This window comes from Platichthys flesus, chromosome 5, assembly GCF_949316205.1.
Source record: "Platichthys flesus chromosome 5, fPlaFle2.1, whole genome shotgun sequence".
Taxonomy (NCBI): Eukaryota; Metazoa; Chordata; class Actinopteri; order Pleuronectiformes; family Pleuronectidae; genus Platichthys; species Platichthys flesus.
Genome location: NC_084949.1, coordinates 20,221,541 through 20,239,840, shown reverse-complemented (window position 1 = coordinate 20,239,840; position 18,300 = coordinate 20,221,541). Strand labels below are relative to the sequence as shown.

Below are 18,300 nucleotides of genomic sequence, written 5' to 3'. Positions count from 1 at the left end.
TTAACATCGGGCGCTGTTTATGGATTTTAGGTGGTATCACATTGTGAGGATGTGACTATAGTGACTCATGGTTTCACTAAAGTCTGTTGATCAAATAAACAATCAGAAACAAACACTTAGTTTGGTTTTATCTTTATATAGTAAAAACAAACAAAAGCACCTTTAAAGTTCACTGAAGAACATGTTGGTGAACTTGGGTCTGTTTTGGAAAAAACTCCACAACATTTTCAACACTTCTAGTTGTGTACGTATTAAAAGATTCAGTGAGTTGCTGGAAGATGTAGTTATAGCTAGCCCTACTTCTCTAATTCTCATTTCTGTTTGTGTCTATATCAGTTGTCCTTTGAAGGGAACACTCATGAGTTGTAAACATGCTGATCTATAGCTCGGGTATAAGCTGAATAATAATTGTAGACAATCAGATTTACCTTTAGCCTCAGCCTACCCTCACGTTCGGCCTTTATCCTCGATCACAATGCCAGAACAATTGATAACGCTCAGGTGCACAACTTAAGTTATGTCCCCAACATCCACTGGTGGCCGCTAACACAAGCTAACATCTACTGGTAGCTGGAAACTTAAATTGTGCAGAAGACCCTCAAACATACAAGAGATCTTCATTATGTCCTATTAATGAAAAAGTGCTTTTGACATTTGATTCCTTCTTTAACCGCGTCCTGCCCTCTTCCTCAGCTCTGCTCTTTTATCAGCACACAGGAGATAAACACAGAGGACAAAGCTGCACTTTGGCTTCTGCTGTGGTTTAATGCAAATTTCTTTTCAGGGAACAAAACAAGAACCAGTCTGTCGCTGGTGATCTGCATGCTTTGATATACTCCCCCACCGCCAGCTCCTCATTCACAAACCTGAAGAGTATCTCACACCGTACGAGGCAGTGATGTGCGCCGAGTCTTGAGAAGCTGTGTGGCAGCGCCGGGCACGGTGGTGGTGGTGGTGGTGTTGGTGTAATGTGCAGTGTGGAGGTGTCATGCCAGCCCTAGATCAGTCTAAGTAGGCCTGTCATCAACCCAATGGGCAAACTCCTGCCAAAATGAGCATTGGACTAATGAGTGTGCTGCGCAGCTTCACTTGTGGGAAAAACTCCCGACCAGGAATAAACTTCTCCCCTCGTATCTGGATTTTAACGAGGGAGAAAGAGAGAACACGTCTCGGTGTTATCAGAAGGTTTTTAATGAGGAGTTTGAGGCATTTGAAGACACTGTACACTCTCCTCTGTGTAATCCTACTGTGTGGCTCTGGAAATCTGTTGTGAGCTTTCATGTCGGGGCCATAAAACGGTAAAACCTGCTGTATCTGTGGCATGTTATCACCCCGACCGTTAACACATACCTGAGATTCTGCTGCTCTGCCCGACCTGTGACCCGTGCAGCTCGCTACCTAGAACTCTCAGTTCTTCAGAATCTCAGAAGCAAGGACTTTGATCTCGTTCCTGGTGGAAAATACTTAATAAAGTACTTTTTTATTAATTTATCATTATGTGTATATGATATGAAATTTGTACGAAGGTACACGCTTTGCAGTAAGTCAGAGGAATCAAAGTCCTTCCTGCTGTAATAACTGCTGTGAATTGAAGGTGTGTTTTTGAGCTTATATCTCTGCACCTGATCAGTAGAATTTTACTTTGGGCAATATGCTGCTGTTGTGCAATACAGTGATTGGCAGATAACAGGAGCTGTTACCTGTATTCTAGACAAACACGATGCCTTGATTCCCTCAGAAGCTCGAATATTGTACTTTAATACTTTGAACTGCGAGTGGAAATGTCTTTCTTTCCTTCGTTGCAGTTCCTTAAGAAAAAGTAATTGCTCTTCAATATCAACTCCAACAAGATCCACTTAGCAGAACCTTAGCCATTGTTCTGAAGAGACGTCAGAGAATTTGTGAATAAGCGGACCAGAAACCCGAAGACTCTCAACACCTGCAGCTCCCACACACCTACACACAACTATATATGAGCGGCTACGTGCGTACCTACGACATAGCTCCGACGCAGAAGCATGAATTGAGCTTCAGAGAAATCACTTGACAGTTTTACAGCCCGAAAAGAGCGGTAGACACGTGTGCTGGAGAGTTTTCACTGAAAATCAAAGGAGCTGCTCTCCTCTGGAGGGTTCAGCTGCAGAATGTGTCGACTTTGTGGTGATTTTGTGCATCATCACCTGGGTTAATCCGCACAGAGGTGAAGAAACCAATAAAAGGTGGCAAGTCATTATGGGTCCAGGTCAGAATGTTGAGGCCGGTCTTTGTATGTCGGGTGGAGAGATACCGACTCATCCAGAAAATACTACGTTAATAAACTGTAGCTTTTGGATTAATCTGTGGGTTTAACTAGCTGAAGTTTTCATATCCGGTTCATTAATTTTTTTGCCATACACTGAACAGACGGTGGTGGCACTTTGTTCTACGTGACTTTGTTGATTGCCGTCTTCTCTGCAGCCACCACTAGGTCGATGTTGTTCATTTGTACTTAAACACGTCTGAGTTAGTCGTTTTTACAGTGTTTTTGTCATGACACTATTATTGAGGGTCTCCAGAGGATGAACCATAACAGCTTGGGTGATTAAGTTTTTCTGTAGTGTTCAACCTGCTAACCATCAGCATGTTAGCATTGTCACTATGAGCATGTTGAGCATGCTAACCTGTAGCTTCAAGTAACACTTTGCCCAAGGACAGCTTCACAGAGCCCCGAATGTGGCTGCATGCTTTTAGTCTTTAAATTATTCATTTGTTCTATAAAAGTTCACAAAATATTCTTAAGATAACCCCGGGTACAATCTCCAAAAACCAGCTGACATCTACAAAAATATAAAACAGAGAAAGATGGAAAATCCTCACGTTTGAGCTTCTAAAGAAGACAGTGAAAAATTCCTGTGGGCAGGTTTTGGCCTCGAGCAGCAACTGAAACTCTTGATTCACTGATTTATCAACAGGTTACAAACAGCCTGGAGCTGATTGACATCATCTCACTTGTTGCTTTACAAAACAGACATTGTGCCTTGAAGGTGATGCTGGTGGTGGAGAACCTGATGTTTCCACTAAATCATGCCTCATACATGATTATACCTCCCGAACAAAACCCCCCCGGGGCCTTGACTCTCTGACTCCTCCACCTCTGCCCCTGTGGTTCCCTCTTCACTAAAGCTAATGAAGTCCTTTAAATCCTCTCTCTGTGCACAGCAGGACAGAGGATTGTGCCCCGTCATGTTTAACCACACAGTTCAGTTCCACTGTCAATGAAACTACTGATACTGTCACTTCCATGGCTCTTTATTCCAAGAGACGATCATTTCTTTATATAAACATGTTGAAAAATACATAATTTGTGATCCTCAGATAAAATATAATGTGTTTTTGAGTTGAAAACATATTTTTTGATGGGATTTAATGTCAAAACTGTCTCAATACTGTTCCACACCAGCAGTTCTTCTAATGCAGATGAAGATGATTGAAGTTTGTGCTTAAGTCTTTTGGTGTTGGATGGATTTCATAATTTTTTTTCATCTACTCTTAACCAGATGTCTTGATCGAGGTTCAAACGGCCTACAAAGTATAAACTGGATTTAGCCTTTTACGAGTACAATAACTTTAGATATTCAAATAAAACAGATGTGGATGATGGCATCATTAAAGGGTTGCTCCAACCTAACAATTCTATAACTGTAACTCCAAAAATATTTTATGTCCTACGTTGAATTTGTATCTTAAAGGTTGGCAACTTCTGCTGAAGAGCCTCGACTAATGCTTATTGTCATTATTGATTAATCTAAACATTATTTTCTTACATTATCAATCAATGTTTGGGCCATAAAATGTAAGAGAAGAGTACAAATGCTCATCGCCGGTTCGCTGAAGCCCAAGGTAACATCTTTAAGCTGCTTATTTTATATAAAAGTAAAAAAAAATCAGCTTACTATGGTTTAAAACTGAGAAAAGTAGCCAATCATCACATTTGAGAAGCGTTTTTATGAAAATAGTTGCCACATAATTTTCTATTGATTGTTTCAGTCCAGTTTTTTTACAGGCCTCGTCTCGTCAATATTCAATATCTACAGTCTACAATATTTGCCTGTGTCATGTGATGCTTGATGCTCCCAGGGCCCAGCTCCTGAACTGACTCAAATCTGTCATATTGAAGTGCACAGGCTTTAGGAAGCAATCTGCTGGTGCATGTGAAGGACGATTACTGTACTCGTCCCGACAATGGTTTGGAAATCCCTAAAATGCTCTTATGTAACTGGAGAGCCTGCATGTGACCGCAGGAGCTCTCACTGGTGTTGGCCCACAGCGAGCGCCTGCAGACCACCAGCTTCCCTTCACAATCCGGCTGCTGCTGGGCAGGCTCATTTACACAGCGACGCATAATGACTTTTTAAAACAATAGCTAAGAAAGAGCTGTTTGTGTTTGCAGTCTTTGTGGCTCCTCTCGTCAGATCGGCTGTGGCAGGTTGTCCTGCACGTTCCTGACCTGACAGCTGTCCGACTGGTGGAGGATTATCTGCTGCTGCTCCCACGTGGGGCGCACAGGGAGAGGATTACATCAAAACACCCAGAGAGAGAGAGTCTGTGGATCTGTGCAGTGTCGCACTCTTGTAGTTTTTCAGTCTGCAGGGAGGTGACACTGTGAGGGGTCAGAGGGAAGCTCCGTGTGGCACTTAATCTTCTGTGACCTCAGTTTCTGCCTGAGGCTCCACTTCTGAAACACAAATACCTGGAAACATTGTTTCTAAAAACAAACTGCTATTAGGAAGATATTTCCAAAACAAGACTAATTCTGTGTTTGTTGTGACGCTGTCTCCAGCCCTGGTAGCTTGATGATGTGTACAGTATGTTCCTGCTTGTTTAAATTGTGGTTCACGTTGTACAAATTGAGTTTGACCATATGTTATTTCCAGCTTCTGTCTTTGTTTGTCTCAGGACGTAGAGTCCCAGTTTGAAAAATATATTTTTTTCGATCTAAATGGTTACAAGAATTTTTTATTACCAGGTTTTTATTTTAAAGAAAGACGTGACTCCATTATCACAGTACTATCTGAGGGTTAGAGGAAGAAAATTGTCTTTTGAGGTAAGTCAATGTCCTCTGTTGATCCCTGCCCCCAGCCCCCCCCCCCTCTCTCACTTTGTCAAGAGGTCATGCAGAAGATTGTGGTTTTAACATAACAATATTAATGTATTCAGAGTAAGCAAAGTTAATCTGAGACCCCCCCACCGCTGTCAGTGTATGCATATTTATATGAGCTGTAAACAATTGAAACAAAGACTGTTGTTTTATTGACCTCAGTAGCCAAACAAATCTGGTGCTGTTCAAACAAATAAAAAGATTTTAAGTAGCTGAGGGATGTTTTGTAAACAACGTAAAGTAACGCAACATAATTGAACGTTCAACCTGTTTTCTTGCTGATACATTCTCTGGTAAAGGAAAAACAACATCAAAAGCAAAAAAACTAATAATAACTTACAGTAATATCACATCTTTAATATTACTTGTTTATTGTCTTGTGACTTCTCAGATTTGTTTGTGTTTGTCTGTGTGTGAGTGTGTGTGTCTTGGCTGCATCCCTGCCTACAGTAAGAGCTTTTACATTATGAATGTACCTGTTTATCTCTCTCGTGGTATGAGCATCGATAGAGTCAGGCCTATGTTAATGTAAGTGTGCTTTTAGCGTGTGCTGCTGTTGTTTCCCAGTCGCAGGGTCTTCATCGGGAGGCAGATGGGTCAGCACAGTCTCATTCATTATTCATGAAGAGAAGTACATGGTCCTCTCCAGCGATGTGTGTGTTGGTTCACCGGATCGATCCCAGCAGCCGTAATGACCATGAAAAAATGCTGTCAGAGCAAATGTACACTCACTCACACTGACCAGGCGAGTGGCAAGTACATACATTCGTTAATTTGATTGGACAAGTATTTCCTTTCACATGCTGCCGGGTGGATGTATTTGTTGAAGAGAGCACTTAAACCACGTAGCTCATATCCTCAATACCCATCATAGCTTTAGGACAGCCCATGCTATTTGTTGTTTGTTAAAAGTTTATTTTGTAGGATAATGTTAGCTCCACTGATAACTGACAATGATGGTGAGTGAGTTAGTCAGTTGGTACACAAGTTCACAGCTACCATCAAGGAGATTTTGTTCATATATTCATGGTCCACAGAGGATAAATCCTATTCTGACTTTGATGAATGTCTGAAATTTCCTCTAGTACCACAATGAGGTTTTTGGTTCAGAACGTATACTGTACATAAAGATCGATGACATAACCCCTCCAACAAAGTGAAGCCAAAGCATTTCCATCGCCCCCTGCTGGCTCGCTGCTGTGTGTACATCATAAACCCCTCCTCCTCCATGGTAACAAATTGGGACATGGGCAAAACTAAAACGTATCCTCCATGTTGAATGCATTTTTCTCAAACATAGTCGGGTCCTTTAAGGCAGATCTTATTACACAAGTGCACATTTTTCTGCTAAGTTTGGTTTTAATAAGTTATTTGATGCTATAAAAATGGTGGTGAGACATCATGATTGACAGCTTAGACTGACTTGTGATTGGTCGAACACTTGTATCAGCTGGATCTCTATAATGCAGGTCACTACTGTGCAGATTCTGGGTCCAAGGTCAAAAGATAGCGGCGCCTGTCTCCAGGATATTTTGGCTTCATTTCTGTACAATGGGAGGAAGTGGACATGCGTCATTCAGCGTTATTTAAGGTTGATGGTTCAGAATATTTTTTATTGTTATTATTATTGAAATATACTTAATAATTCTGTCATTTTATTTAGCAACATTATCAGGTCAGTTGATGACATTCCGGTCAGCCTCGGTTGCACTTTGTGTTTTGTGCTTATTAGCAGATGCTAGCATGTTAAAATTAGACTCTTGGGAGTAATCTCAGCTCTTGTACGAGATATCACAGACAAACACTGACGTTAGCTCGTCCGCGAGCTGCACGTTCTGTGTGTCGACCTATCATAAGAGGTTAATGCAGTTGGCTAATGGGCGTAATCTGATTAGCGTTGGCCTCCCTCTGCCTGAGAACGCGGTCGTGCACTGCAGCAGCACGGCGGCCCATTTATTGTTCCGAGGGAGAGGCTGAGCCTGGAAACAGAGTCAAGCTAATGCCCTTGAGTCGCAGAAAGTGAAACTCACCTTGACGACAGCTACTATGGTTAGAACGGATGGATGGCCTTTAGCTGCTGAGGCTAAACACCGCACACTGCATTCATTGAAGTAAGGATGCTCTGCTCTGCACTGAGGAACAAGCTCAATGGCTTTGCTGAATAATTGATCATCCTTCAGCCATGTTGTCATTCATTATGTACGGTGTATATTTTACACCAACGGCAAGTTCTGCAACAAAAGGTATCTGGTTTGCATATTGATTCCTCAGGCAGCGCGTCCTGACCTAATTTTAGAACATCAAACCTAATTTTATGCTGTTGCCCATTTTTTCCCTGCTCCGTTTGGTCCTTTGATGCTGAATATTTTTAACTGTGTCTGGAGCTGCTTCTGGCCACTGGCTGTCTGCAGAGAGGCTTCCATTTGTTCTAATTAATTCAGGAGCTCTCCTGAGCCTATGACCTGAGACTCTGCGACGGGACATGATCCATATTTACCATTACTCAATAAGATGAAAGATATCTATAAATACAGTTGGTACATTTATGTGGTTTGTTTTTTCTGACTTCTTAGAGAGTGGTTTCTGTGCTCTGGAGTAAACAGACATGAAATATACTGTATATAGACGAGAAGTTTATGTATTACTTTTAGCCATATATGATAGACTTTGTTGGGTTACTATTTTATGTTTAGTGTCATGGAAACGTCCTCTGTGTGCCGTCATCCCTGGAGAACGATCCTATCTCAGAAAGCCCTTTGGCAATTTGCTTCTGCCTCTGTTGTCTGTAGTGTTGTGATATTTGACAGCGTTTCTTTAGGGGAAAATTTCATCTCAGAGTAGAAATACAAAAAAAGTGACAGTGGAAAGATATATGCTATGAAGGGGCCTGGCTCCTGTGGTGTCAAACTACACTGCACTGTCTCCACATCAGTTATACTTCTACGAAACAGACCCGATAAATATTGTGCTATCAAACAATTCTGTTATTTCAGCTCGACTTTTAGCTTATAACAACTAAAGGGTAAACATGAAATACAGCTCAGAGCCTGAGTGCTGTGATATGATTGTTATGTGTTGTGTAACATAAAAAACCTCCATCCAGCATCTTCCAGAGTCTGGGCCCTCTTACTGTAAGTCAATAAAGGCATTGATTTGGTTTCCAGCTCGTCAGACTCACTCGATGCTCTCAGAGTTGCCGGATGCCAGACATTAGCGTGTGTGAGCGATGTCAGATACATCACATTCCTTGAGTCTGAAATCCTCGTGTTAAAACGTGTGAAAACTGCAGAGGTGCAGATAAACTCTTCACTTCATAACAGATCTTCACTTGCACATGAGTCCTGATCTGTAAAAGCTATTTTTTTTCTGCAGAGCATCTCTGATGTGAATCCAGATATAATTGGCTGCACAAATCATGAGTCGCTGCCAAAGCTGATGTAAGTAGGTAGGTAAGGCTGTGATGTCACTGAACAGGAATTGTTTCAAGCAGCTGCGTTGGTGCAGATATCGAGTCGTAGGTGAAAGAATGAGGAGCTCTGTTCAGACGAGCTAACATGTGACTCATGTGACATTTAAGGTAACTGGAGGTGAGATCACGATCACACTCTCTGGGCTGTTTTCCATGCATATGATGAAATGTGGCTCTTTGTTTGACATCTACACAGATTACATATAAAGATACACGACACGTATCCACTTCCTCTCACTATCCACATAAGAAGCCAAATATTCCGGATACAAGTGCTGCCATCTTGTCATAACATTTTAATTGGGGGCCAGAATCTTGGCCGTAGCGATCCAGGGATGGAGCAGCAGGGTATTGAGGTTCCGTTAATACACATTCAACCAATCGCGAGGCAGTCTCAGCTGTCAATCATGATGATTCACCCCATTTCTATAGCAACAAATAACTGATTAAAACCAAACCAACTGTTAAATTAACAATTGCATCAATGTGAGAAAAACTACCTAAAATGACAGAAATCATCTTTCAGAAAAATGTATTTGATTCATACTTTTTTGATTGTAGCATGTCCCATCAACTGGTGTGGAGGGGGCGGGGTCTATAGCCTATACCACAACTTAGGTGAGCTGTCAGTTTGTCCACTTTTATATACAGTCAATGGTCTCATCATATACCCTGCGACCCTTGTCACTTCCTGTCTCTTGATCACCATCTCTGTCTTTGACCCTGAATGGATCACAGCTCCGTCCGTCTTCACCTTTAACCCGACTGTCTCAAAAGGCTCAGAGTGAAAGAATCTTATTTGTTAGTGGAAGTTGCTCGTGTTAGTCAGATTGAGGCGAGTGCAGGCAAAGATCTAAACCCCGGTGATTGTGTCAGTGTACTTAATCACACCTCGGCCTGTTGAGACACATGAGCAGATCATGATCTCATCTGAAACCCCATTCTTCATCTTGTATTTTCTCTTCCTGAGTGTGCTCTATGTCTGTGCTTCCTTTCACAGTTTGGAGTTCTGTTATGTGTAATTTTATACTTTTGTGTTAACATACAGAAAGTATTGGGATATGGTCTTTTCTAGTGTATATAGATAAAGAGATAGATGCAACTACATTTCATCATTGTCAGACAAGTATGTGTTTGTCAATTAAAGTAAAAATTTTTCTACCAATACTTTATCATAAAATTGATTAACTCACATATGCTGCAAATAGAGTGTGTATACAAGTGGGTGTATTTCTCTGCCTGGCCTGTAAGACGACTTGTAGAATCCCTGTCTCTGCTGTGAGCGGGTGTGGCTCGTCATTTGCACAACGTAAAGCAACATGCAAATCTCTAATAACACAAAACAAAATAAGCCTGACCTTGCTCCCCTGGTGCACGGCGCTGCTCGGAGCTCAGTAATACCAAGAAATGCAGCGGGGCTTCATTTCAAGGAAGCTGCTGCCCCAACCGATCATTTAGACGTGTTTGCTCTCAGGAGGACTCGTGTAAATTAAGCTGTTTTTAATGGAGGTTTCTGTGGACACTGGACTCCAGTAGCTCCCGATGTCATATTCAGACAAATGACTGCACCTGCTCAGTGAAGTCTCCTCCAATGAGGCTGCACTGTTTGCTCGGCTAACCCTCTGGATGGCCCTTGGCACTGACACCAGGTGTTTTATAGTCACAACAGAGTCAGACGACCAATCAGCAATGACAAGGAAGGGAAGGTCGCTGTGGCTCTGTGGTGTCAAAGGCTTCGGCCTGTTTTCTCACAGCAGGCAGCTATTAGACCGCGGCTGTGTGATATGTGATTAGAGAGCACGCCTCTGGTTCGAGCTCTTTGGAAAGAGTCGGGGAGCCTTAAGACCAATGCCCTGTCCTTACTGATAATTACCACAAGTCAAACACACGCTGGCTGGAGAGCGCCAAGGTCCCAATCCAGAGCCGGGAGCCGAGAGAAGGAAAACACAGAGCGAGAGGACAAGAGGAGCCTCGGCTGCAGACAAGGAGCATGAATCAGCGGCGTCTGTCTGCTGTGATAGGAGGCGTACACGTACACGATGGCATTGGCCAATCACTCCACCGTCTGTCTGCTGACACTGGCTGGAGCATAACATTTTTAAATTTACTTCTGTCTTCCATGTTTGTTTAGTTCTCAGGTTTCTCAAGTATTTAAATTTTCTGTTTTCCGCACAATCCTTCAATTCCATTCTGCTCAAAATCAGGCTTCAGTTTTTACAATTTGAGTTTCAATGGTTGTCGTTTTAGCTACGTGAGTATTGAGTGCTCTGGCTGATTATAAAGGATCCCTGTAGATTGGCTGAGTTAGACTCTGTGTGTGCCCGGCCTCTTATCTCACTGACAGTGTGTGACCGTTGGACTTTGTCGTGCATTTGGGGGACATGTGTTTTTCCCTCATGGTGTGTCTCATCCCCTTTCAACTCATTCTCTCAATCTACAGCCCTGAGCTCATTTGACTTCTGTTTTTCATGCTACACGTCACTTTTTATACCTTTTTATAATGCAATCATATATAAATCCTTGTAAGGAAAGTCCATTTAGCATAATGATAACCATTTTGGGGGATTATATTTCTGTACTGTGAAGCCGTGAACACGTTTCTTTGATCGGATTCAAATCACAATCAGATTGAACCTCACAGTTATGTCAGTACTATTTAATTCAGAAATATGTCTTTTTTTCACACTATATGAATAAAAAAGTTCATCTGAACACTCCACGCCTTACTAAGATCTCACTGCACTACAGGAAAAGTCCTGATCTGAACAAACCACATGCAGTGGTGCACGTTTGTGAAGTAATGATCGATCAGCCGCTCTGCTCCACCCGTTTGACCCATAGACAACGCCGGCTGTCAGCGGCCGTCCATCGACCCATTAGCTTAGCCCCAAGTGCTAATGTGCCATTACGTAATGTTTGAGCTTGACTTGGAGCGATTACCACCGCTGTGCAGCAGCAGCCATGTGAACGGATGAATGCTTCTGCAGCAGCTGGAGTTCGGCCAGACAATCCGGCCAATCAAATTGTGTGAGCGGGTTTCACCTTTTTATGATTTTAACTTGAGGCTTCTGAGAGGAGAGTCAGCTGGAAACGTCACAGGTGGTTCCAGAGCTGCTGCCACAGTTTATTACGTTAATGAGAAATATTAGCTTTGGTGAACATCTGGCCTTTGCTCTCTTGTTCGGTGCAACTTATGAATCAATTGAATAAATGAGATGACACACAAAGTCACTGTGAGTACGTGAAACAAAGGCAATAGTCAGGAATGTAAAGAAAAATTCTATTTTGTTCCTGGAAGTCTTTACTTACTATGTATTTTGAATTATCATTTTTTTGTTTTTGCATTTTTCCTTTATGAGAATAGGTGACGAGGGTGAGACACATTAAGAAGTCCCTGATTGGAAGTTGTGACTGATTTTAACCCATTCATTTCACTAAATTCATCCATGAAACTCTTTCTAACAAAAGATGCCAATAAGTTGCATTATGGGTAATGTAGGATCTAATATTTACAGGGCTCAAGGACTAAAAGTCAAAATATCTGAGAACCTGCAGCTTCCATTCCTATTAGTGTTTTTTTTTTGCTTGTCTCTTAATGAAAAGGTAAAAAATGATGATTCGTTATTTTCCCTTCCTGTCTTCGTCTTCCCTTCAAAGATGGAGTGACACATCCTGATTGAGCAAACACTGTGGAGGAGTGACAGGAGGGAGCGGCACTCATGGAGAGAGAGGAAGTGTGATTACCTGCTCTCTGTCTCTCTCTCTCTCTCTCTCTCTCTCTCTCTCTCTCTCTCTCCCTCTCCCTCCCTCCCTCCCTCCCTCCTCTTGCAGTCACCTCCCCTCTCTCTGGGAGTGTACACACTCCTGCATTCTGCCTGTGCTTGTTCACACACGCTCTCGTCTACATGCTGCACACACACACACACTCACCTTCTCCTCTGACTGACTGCCTGCACATCAGAGAAGAAGCTCGGACAGGACGTTCACATTTTGGACAGTCTGCTTGTGTGTGTGTGTGTGTGTGTGTGTGTGTGTGTGTGTGGGGGTGGTTGTGTTGGTCTGCATGTGTGTGGGCTCGGCTGAAGAGGAGAGAGGCTTGACATAAGATAAGAAGAGTGATTTATGATTACTTTTGAGCGAGGGAGGGATTTTTTTTATTCTTGCCGGTCAGACACAGAGACGTAACTTTTCCTCACTCAAGGACCTGCTGCTCCTTCTCGTGCCCGTGACAACTCACTCGACAGGGTGAGTGCTGCTGAATCTCACACTCCCTCTTGCTCAATTGCACACACACACACACACACACACACTGTCCCTATATTTTTTCCTTCCGCGTTGTCTTTCTTTCATGTCCTGCTCTATGATCAGCCGCCGCAAATGCTCTCATTGATCTTTTAGACCTCTGTCCATAAGTGTGTGTGTGTGTGTGTGAGTGAGTGATTGTGTGTGTGTGTGTGTGTCAATTTTTACCCTGGGGATTCAAACTTTGGATTGCGTTTGCAGGACCCAGGCTGGGACAAGATGAAAAAAACAAATCTCTCTTCAAACCAGCTCTTTGCCCGAATGCATGTATATTTGGAAACAATATAAATAACTGTTCCCTGCGTGGCAAAGCTATATTCTGCCAGCAGCCGACTTCACTTTCATTCTTGTAGTTAATTATCCCATTGACCCAGAACTCGGACACTTAGCTTCTCGTTCGCCAGCTCAAAATTTGAAGCATTTTCTTGTCTTTTCTCATCAACGTGAAACTGAAGCCGTTCCACAACAGTGCAAATGACATCATCGTCCAGCGTCCCAGTCAAGGCATCTCTACCCACAGATGGTTATTTATGGTGGTGTCCACCCTGCAGAACACCAGCATTCACTGAAATATGTGCCTTGTGGTTTGAATCGCAGCCTGTTTGAGGTCTTTTCATTAAGCTCGGGATCCTGTTTCTCACGTCAAGGTTTATGGACCAATGAGCCACACTGCCGCTGGTCCAAACTGTGAAAGTGCAGTCAGGGCCGGGGATCAAACCTCAATACGTTTTAAATGTTGGCTGAAATCTGCTTAGTGGGTTTGTCAGGCTTGTTGACTCATTTTTTTGGCAAATTTCCTAAATTTAATTTCTCCAATTTAAGTCAGACTTTTACAAAAGATTTAATGTGTAACAATTCTTAAATAAAATATATAAACAACGAGATCTACATATACATTCTGATCATTTCTGTTCTGACATTATCAAAATGTTTCTGACTATGTTAAAACCAGAGAGTTTCATTTTGGTCGCCATTTAATTGCATCATATCTTCTTCACCTGTAGTTTAGCCATGCATCTATGCTAGAGCTTCCAGGGAAAAACAATAAACTTTTGTTATTGTTTTGAGACCCCCAATAGAAGTTCCATATCGAACGGTAAACAGTTTGGCAAATCTGCTTGAATACAAAACAGGGTTAGAACATGTTTATAATGAAGTAAACATCAATGTGTTGTTAAATGTTAAAACTCATATCTTCACCAATATCAAAATCTTTGAACAGTACACATCACATTATCGGCTCATGGGTATAAGTGAGTTAGCCTTGATGTCCATTCACACTGAGCATCTCTGTGTCTAAGTGCATCCATGATTTGAATCATATCATCCTGCGTAACACTTTCCCATGTTCTTCACTTAATGGAATCACGGCGCATGCTCTCCTCAATTGCGGAAGAGTCCCATGGGAAACCAGTGAGTTAATGGGATACCTGCTCATGCTGTAGCCCCAAAACATGGCGGCTGAGAGGGGTTGTGTTTTCATTTCATCTGTGTGTCTGCAGTGGACCACAAAAACCATCACCATCAAGGGATGATTCCAGGTCGGAATAACTTTTCTCTCATTTTCAGTTTTCAATCTCATTTATCTCTGTGATAATAAGTAGATAACCCCCCCGATAAGCCAAATGGTTGAAGGACAAAACAAAAGCAGCATTATTGCTCGATCTGTAGAAACATTTCTTCCATCAATGAGTTGATGGATTTCATTCAAAGGATCCACGCCCTGCCCGTCGGGCTCCTGTCTGTGTTAATCATTAGTTCACTTTATCCCCTGTGAAACACCCAGTTACAATAAAGGCCCCCTGGGAGAAAATCTGAATTAACTACAAAAAAAATGAACAGGACATTCAAAGAAGTGGCTTAAGTTATGCAGAGTATGTAAACATGTTGGACTTTGATAAAGTTTTGAGAAACTATGAAGTAGGCCTTGGGTTTAGGTCGGATTGTCAATGCCAGGACTAAGTTCAGATCTCACTCTTAGCTCCATAGAAAAAGTGCGTCCATAGTTTGTTTCTCAGAATTATTTACGGCTTCTGTATACCCTGCATGTGTGCACTAAGCTGAGAGATTCCCCAGGTAAACAGACTGACTTAAACACACAAACACAGACACACACAATGAAACACACACACGCCATGGCTTGTCTTTATCCTTTCGTACTCATTCACATGTGCGGCTATTGGATTACCAGTCTGGCTGTTATCCCATTACAAGACAGAGGTTGTAAGCTGTTATCCTCATATGATATCAGAGCGTCTTGTGTCTCCCTCGCTCAGACACACACACAGTGAATAGGCGAACGCATTAAACCGCCTCGGCATATGTTCACACCTGTACATTCCTCGTCTTGGATTTCACTCCGAGCATTTACAAAATAATGCACGTACGCCTCGTAGAGCAGCAGGGGAAGCGGATAGTTGACTCTTGGATTAGGCTCCGTGTCACAGGGTCAGTGTTTTTCAGAAGAAAGAGGCCGGGACAAACAAATGCAAGGTTTGGTAAATTGGAAATTAGCCGATTTCTCTCTGCTTTCCTTCTTTCGTAGCTTCAGGCCCTGACGCTCCTTGAGTAACAGATATCTTGACACCAGTAAGTAAACTTTGAACTCCCCCTCTTACAGTGAAGGGCGCGAGGAGTGGCTGTCGGTGTGCAATTTTATGAGTTATGAGGTGCTTCTAAGACGAGGCTACGCTCATACACACACACCCACACACACACACACATACACGAGTACAGACCCACACCAGACGTCTGGCTGAGCAAACCAGATGTACGATATGTCTTTCTTTAAACACCATATCTGTGTTTTCAGTTTAGTTTTATGACATCATGATTTTTTTTACTGCCTCCTTATCGAGGTCGCTGCTTTGACTCACGTAAATAAATTTCCCTCTGACGAAAAAGGACTACATCTCCTTTTTTGTTTCACCAGACATAAAGCCTGTCACAGACGTCCTGGAGAAAAAAAGGATCGCTCTTGTTTTTCCTCCAGTCGTCATTGAACGTGTCTGTCCGTCTTTTGATCAGCAGAAACCCGGTGTTTAAAAATAGCCCCCGACAGTGTTTTCGTCATCAGCTCTGCGAGGCGCTGAGAGACAGGCCGCCCACCACCCAGCGCCCTGTGTACCTGCTGCAGCCCGGAGCTGAGGGGAAGCTGCCACTGGCCTGATTACAACCTGCTCTAGATGTGACAAGACCTCTTAGGCTGTTTCTGCCCTGGAAGCTTCTTCCTCGGGTCTTGTAAGACTCAGCGAAACACGAGCGCTGATTGTATCAACCCAGATGTGCCCCAGCTTGTAATTGCGTGGAGCTTTACTGAGCACACAAAAATGCACACCCACTGGCTGATGCATGCAAATTGTTAAATGTTGAAATAAAGAGTGAGTAACATTTCAAAGTCTCACAGCCGGTTGATTCATCTCGTGCCTTTCTGGGTGTGAGCCTTATTTGTTAACGACACGTTCAAGGAGCTATGAGTCGAATATGAAACGATGATATGATACAAGATAATTTATTCGTCCCTTGAGGGGGAAATTGAATGTCACCTTCTGCAAAGGAGAGACAGCAGGTGAGAGACAGGAGTAAAAACTATGAGGAAGTGACTGTTAAATGTAGGTTTTGTTTTGTCACGGTCGAGCAGAGCAGGTGTTTATGGATGATAATGATCAGGAATGTGAGTTGGAGATGTGTGTGACATCACTGATAGTTTATCAGAGAAAACACAACTGCACCAATCACTAAATAGGAATGCATCTCAGGTCCAGGACTGATGAAGAGGTACGTGGTCCTGAGTAGATCATTTGATCACCACAAAAATAAATGGTTAACCTTTTGATTATTGATAAAAACAAGGTCCCTATGGCTGTGGCTGAGCGGTAGAGTGGTGGTCCTCCAACCTGAAGGTCGGCAGTTCGATCCCCAGTCTGACCCATCTGCATGCCGAAGTGTCCTTGGGCAAGATGCTGAACCAATAACAAAGTGCTGCAAATAGATGCACTGTATGAATGTGTGTGTGAATGGGTGAATGTAAAACTGTACTGTAAAGCGCTTTGAGTGGTCATCAAGACTAGAAAAGCGCTATATTAATACAAACCATTTACCATTTACCATTGAACAGTGCACGTTCAGCTCCCAGGATCATATGGATGTGACAGAGTCAACGTCTTAAACACCTGAGCATCAAAGCTCTTCGTCAGGTGGGGGAACATTCCTGTGTGACAGCTCTCCACGAGGGCCTGAGGGCAGAAGGTGAGAGGAGCAGCAGAAAGCTGAGCTGCAGAGAGTCACCATCTCCACCCGACCTTTTCCAGCTCCTTTGTAATTCTCCTTTAAAAAGATTTTCAGACCAGACGTTTTTTCCTCAGTTTCTCCGCTCGGCTCCGCTGCAGCCAAGCCCGCACCATGCTAACCATACACAGCTATTTTTACTCCGCTCTCTGTGGATTGGTTGTATTTATTTAGCCATCATCTGAATCACCGGTGGGCAGCCCACAGAAATCAGGCGGACGGTGTCGTTGCTTCTCGGGGCAGCGTTGTTCTGGGTGACCTGTGATTTCTCAGAAAACAGACACTTGCGATGGGTTTGTATCTCCTGATGTTTTTCGTTGTCACTCGGCTTCGTCTGTTTCTGCTCCTCGTCCTTGATTTGGGTCAATTTTATGCCTTAAACATCTTGTCCATCCCCTTCCTCCACCCTTAATTCATAAGTAATGACCATGCAGCAGGCACGCAGGCAGCCAGGCAGAGTGGCAGAGCAGACATGCTGGCTGGCCGGGCCTCGTCCCCGTGGACCAGAGCCACTTATCTCTCACAATAATTACATGTGCGTTGACTGGCTTAAGGAAAGTGGCCAGGCAGAGACCGAGGATTTGGGAAGTCTCACAGACCGTCCTCCTTATTTCCGTTGTGTATGATATACTTGATTGAGACAAGCAAACATAATGCAAATACATCATGATGATTTGCCTCAGCCTCTTTATCCTGGTCCCTGAGAATCTGTTTTCACTACTTTATGAAATTCATACTTTCAGAATTACTCACTTGAAGCAGCACAGTCTGGTGTTCTAATAATTTCATAGATATGTAGATCTTATGTCCTGGAAGCTTTGAAGTAGCAACAGAAAGAGATAGTTGAAATGATGACACTAGTCAATAGTGTTGTACTGTAGTTCCTCACTAGACATATGTTAACATAAACCAGCACATATATAATTCACGAGTGTCTCTGCTTGGATGAATTTTCCATTTGTGCATTAAAATCCATCACACTGACCTTAAATGATTATGTCACATAAAGAGATGTGATGACCTGAAACTGCCAGACCCTTTGGTTCTGTGATGGTTCGACCGGGTTCTTGTTATTCTGGAAAACAAGAACTATTGAGAATCTAAA

General features: G+C 42.8%; 1 protein-coding gene across 2 annotated transcripts in view; it reads left to right on the top strand.

Annotated features, from left to right (window-relative positions):
• coro2aa (coronin 2Aa) overlaps positions 1 to 18,300 on the top strand; it is a 34,095-nt gene that overhangs the window by 1,344 nt on the left and 14,451 nt on the right. Inside the window, exon 1 of one of the 2 annotated variants that reach the window (XM_062387564.1) lies at positions 12,474 to 12,851. The exons of the other annotated variant lie outside the window; for it this stretch is intronic. The gene's annotated coding sequence lies outside the window, so the exon portion shown is untranslated. Of the gene's footprint in view, positions 1 to 12,473; positions 12,852 to 18,300 lie in introns of those variants that run through there. 2 annotated transcript variants of the gene reach the window in all.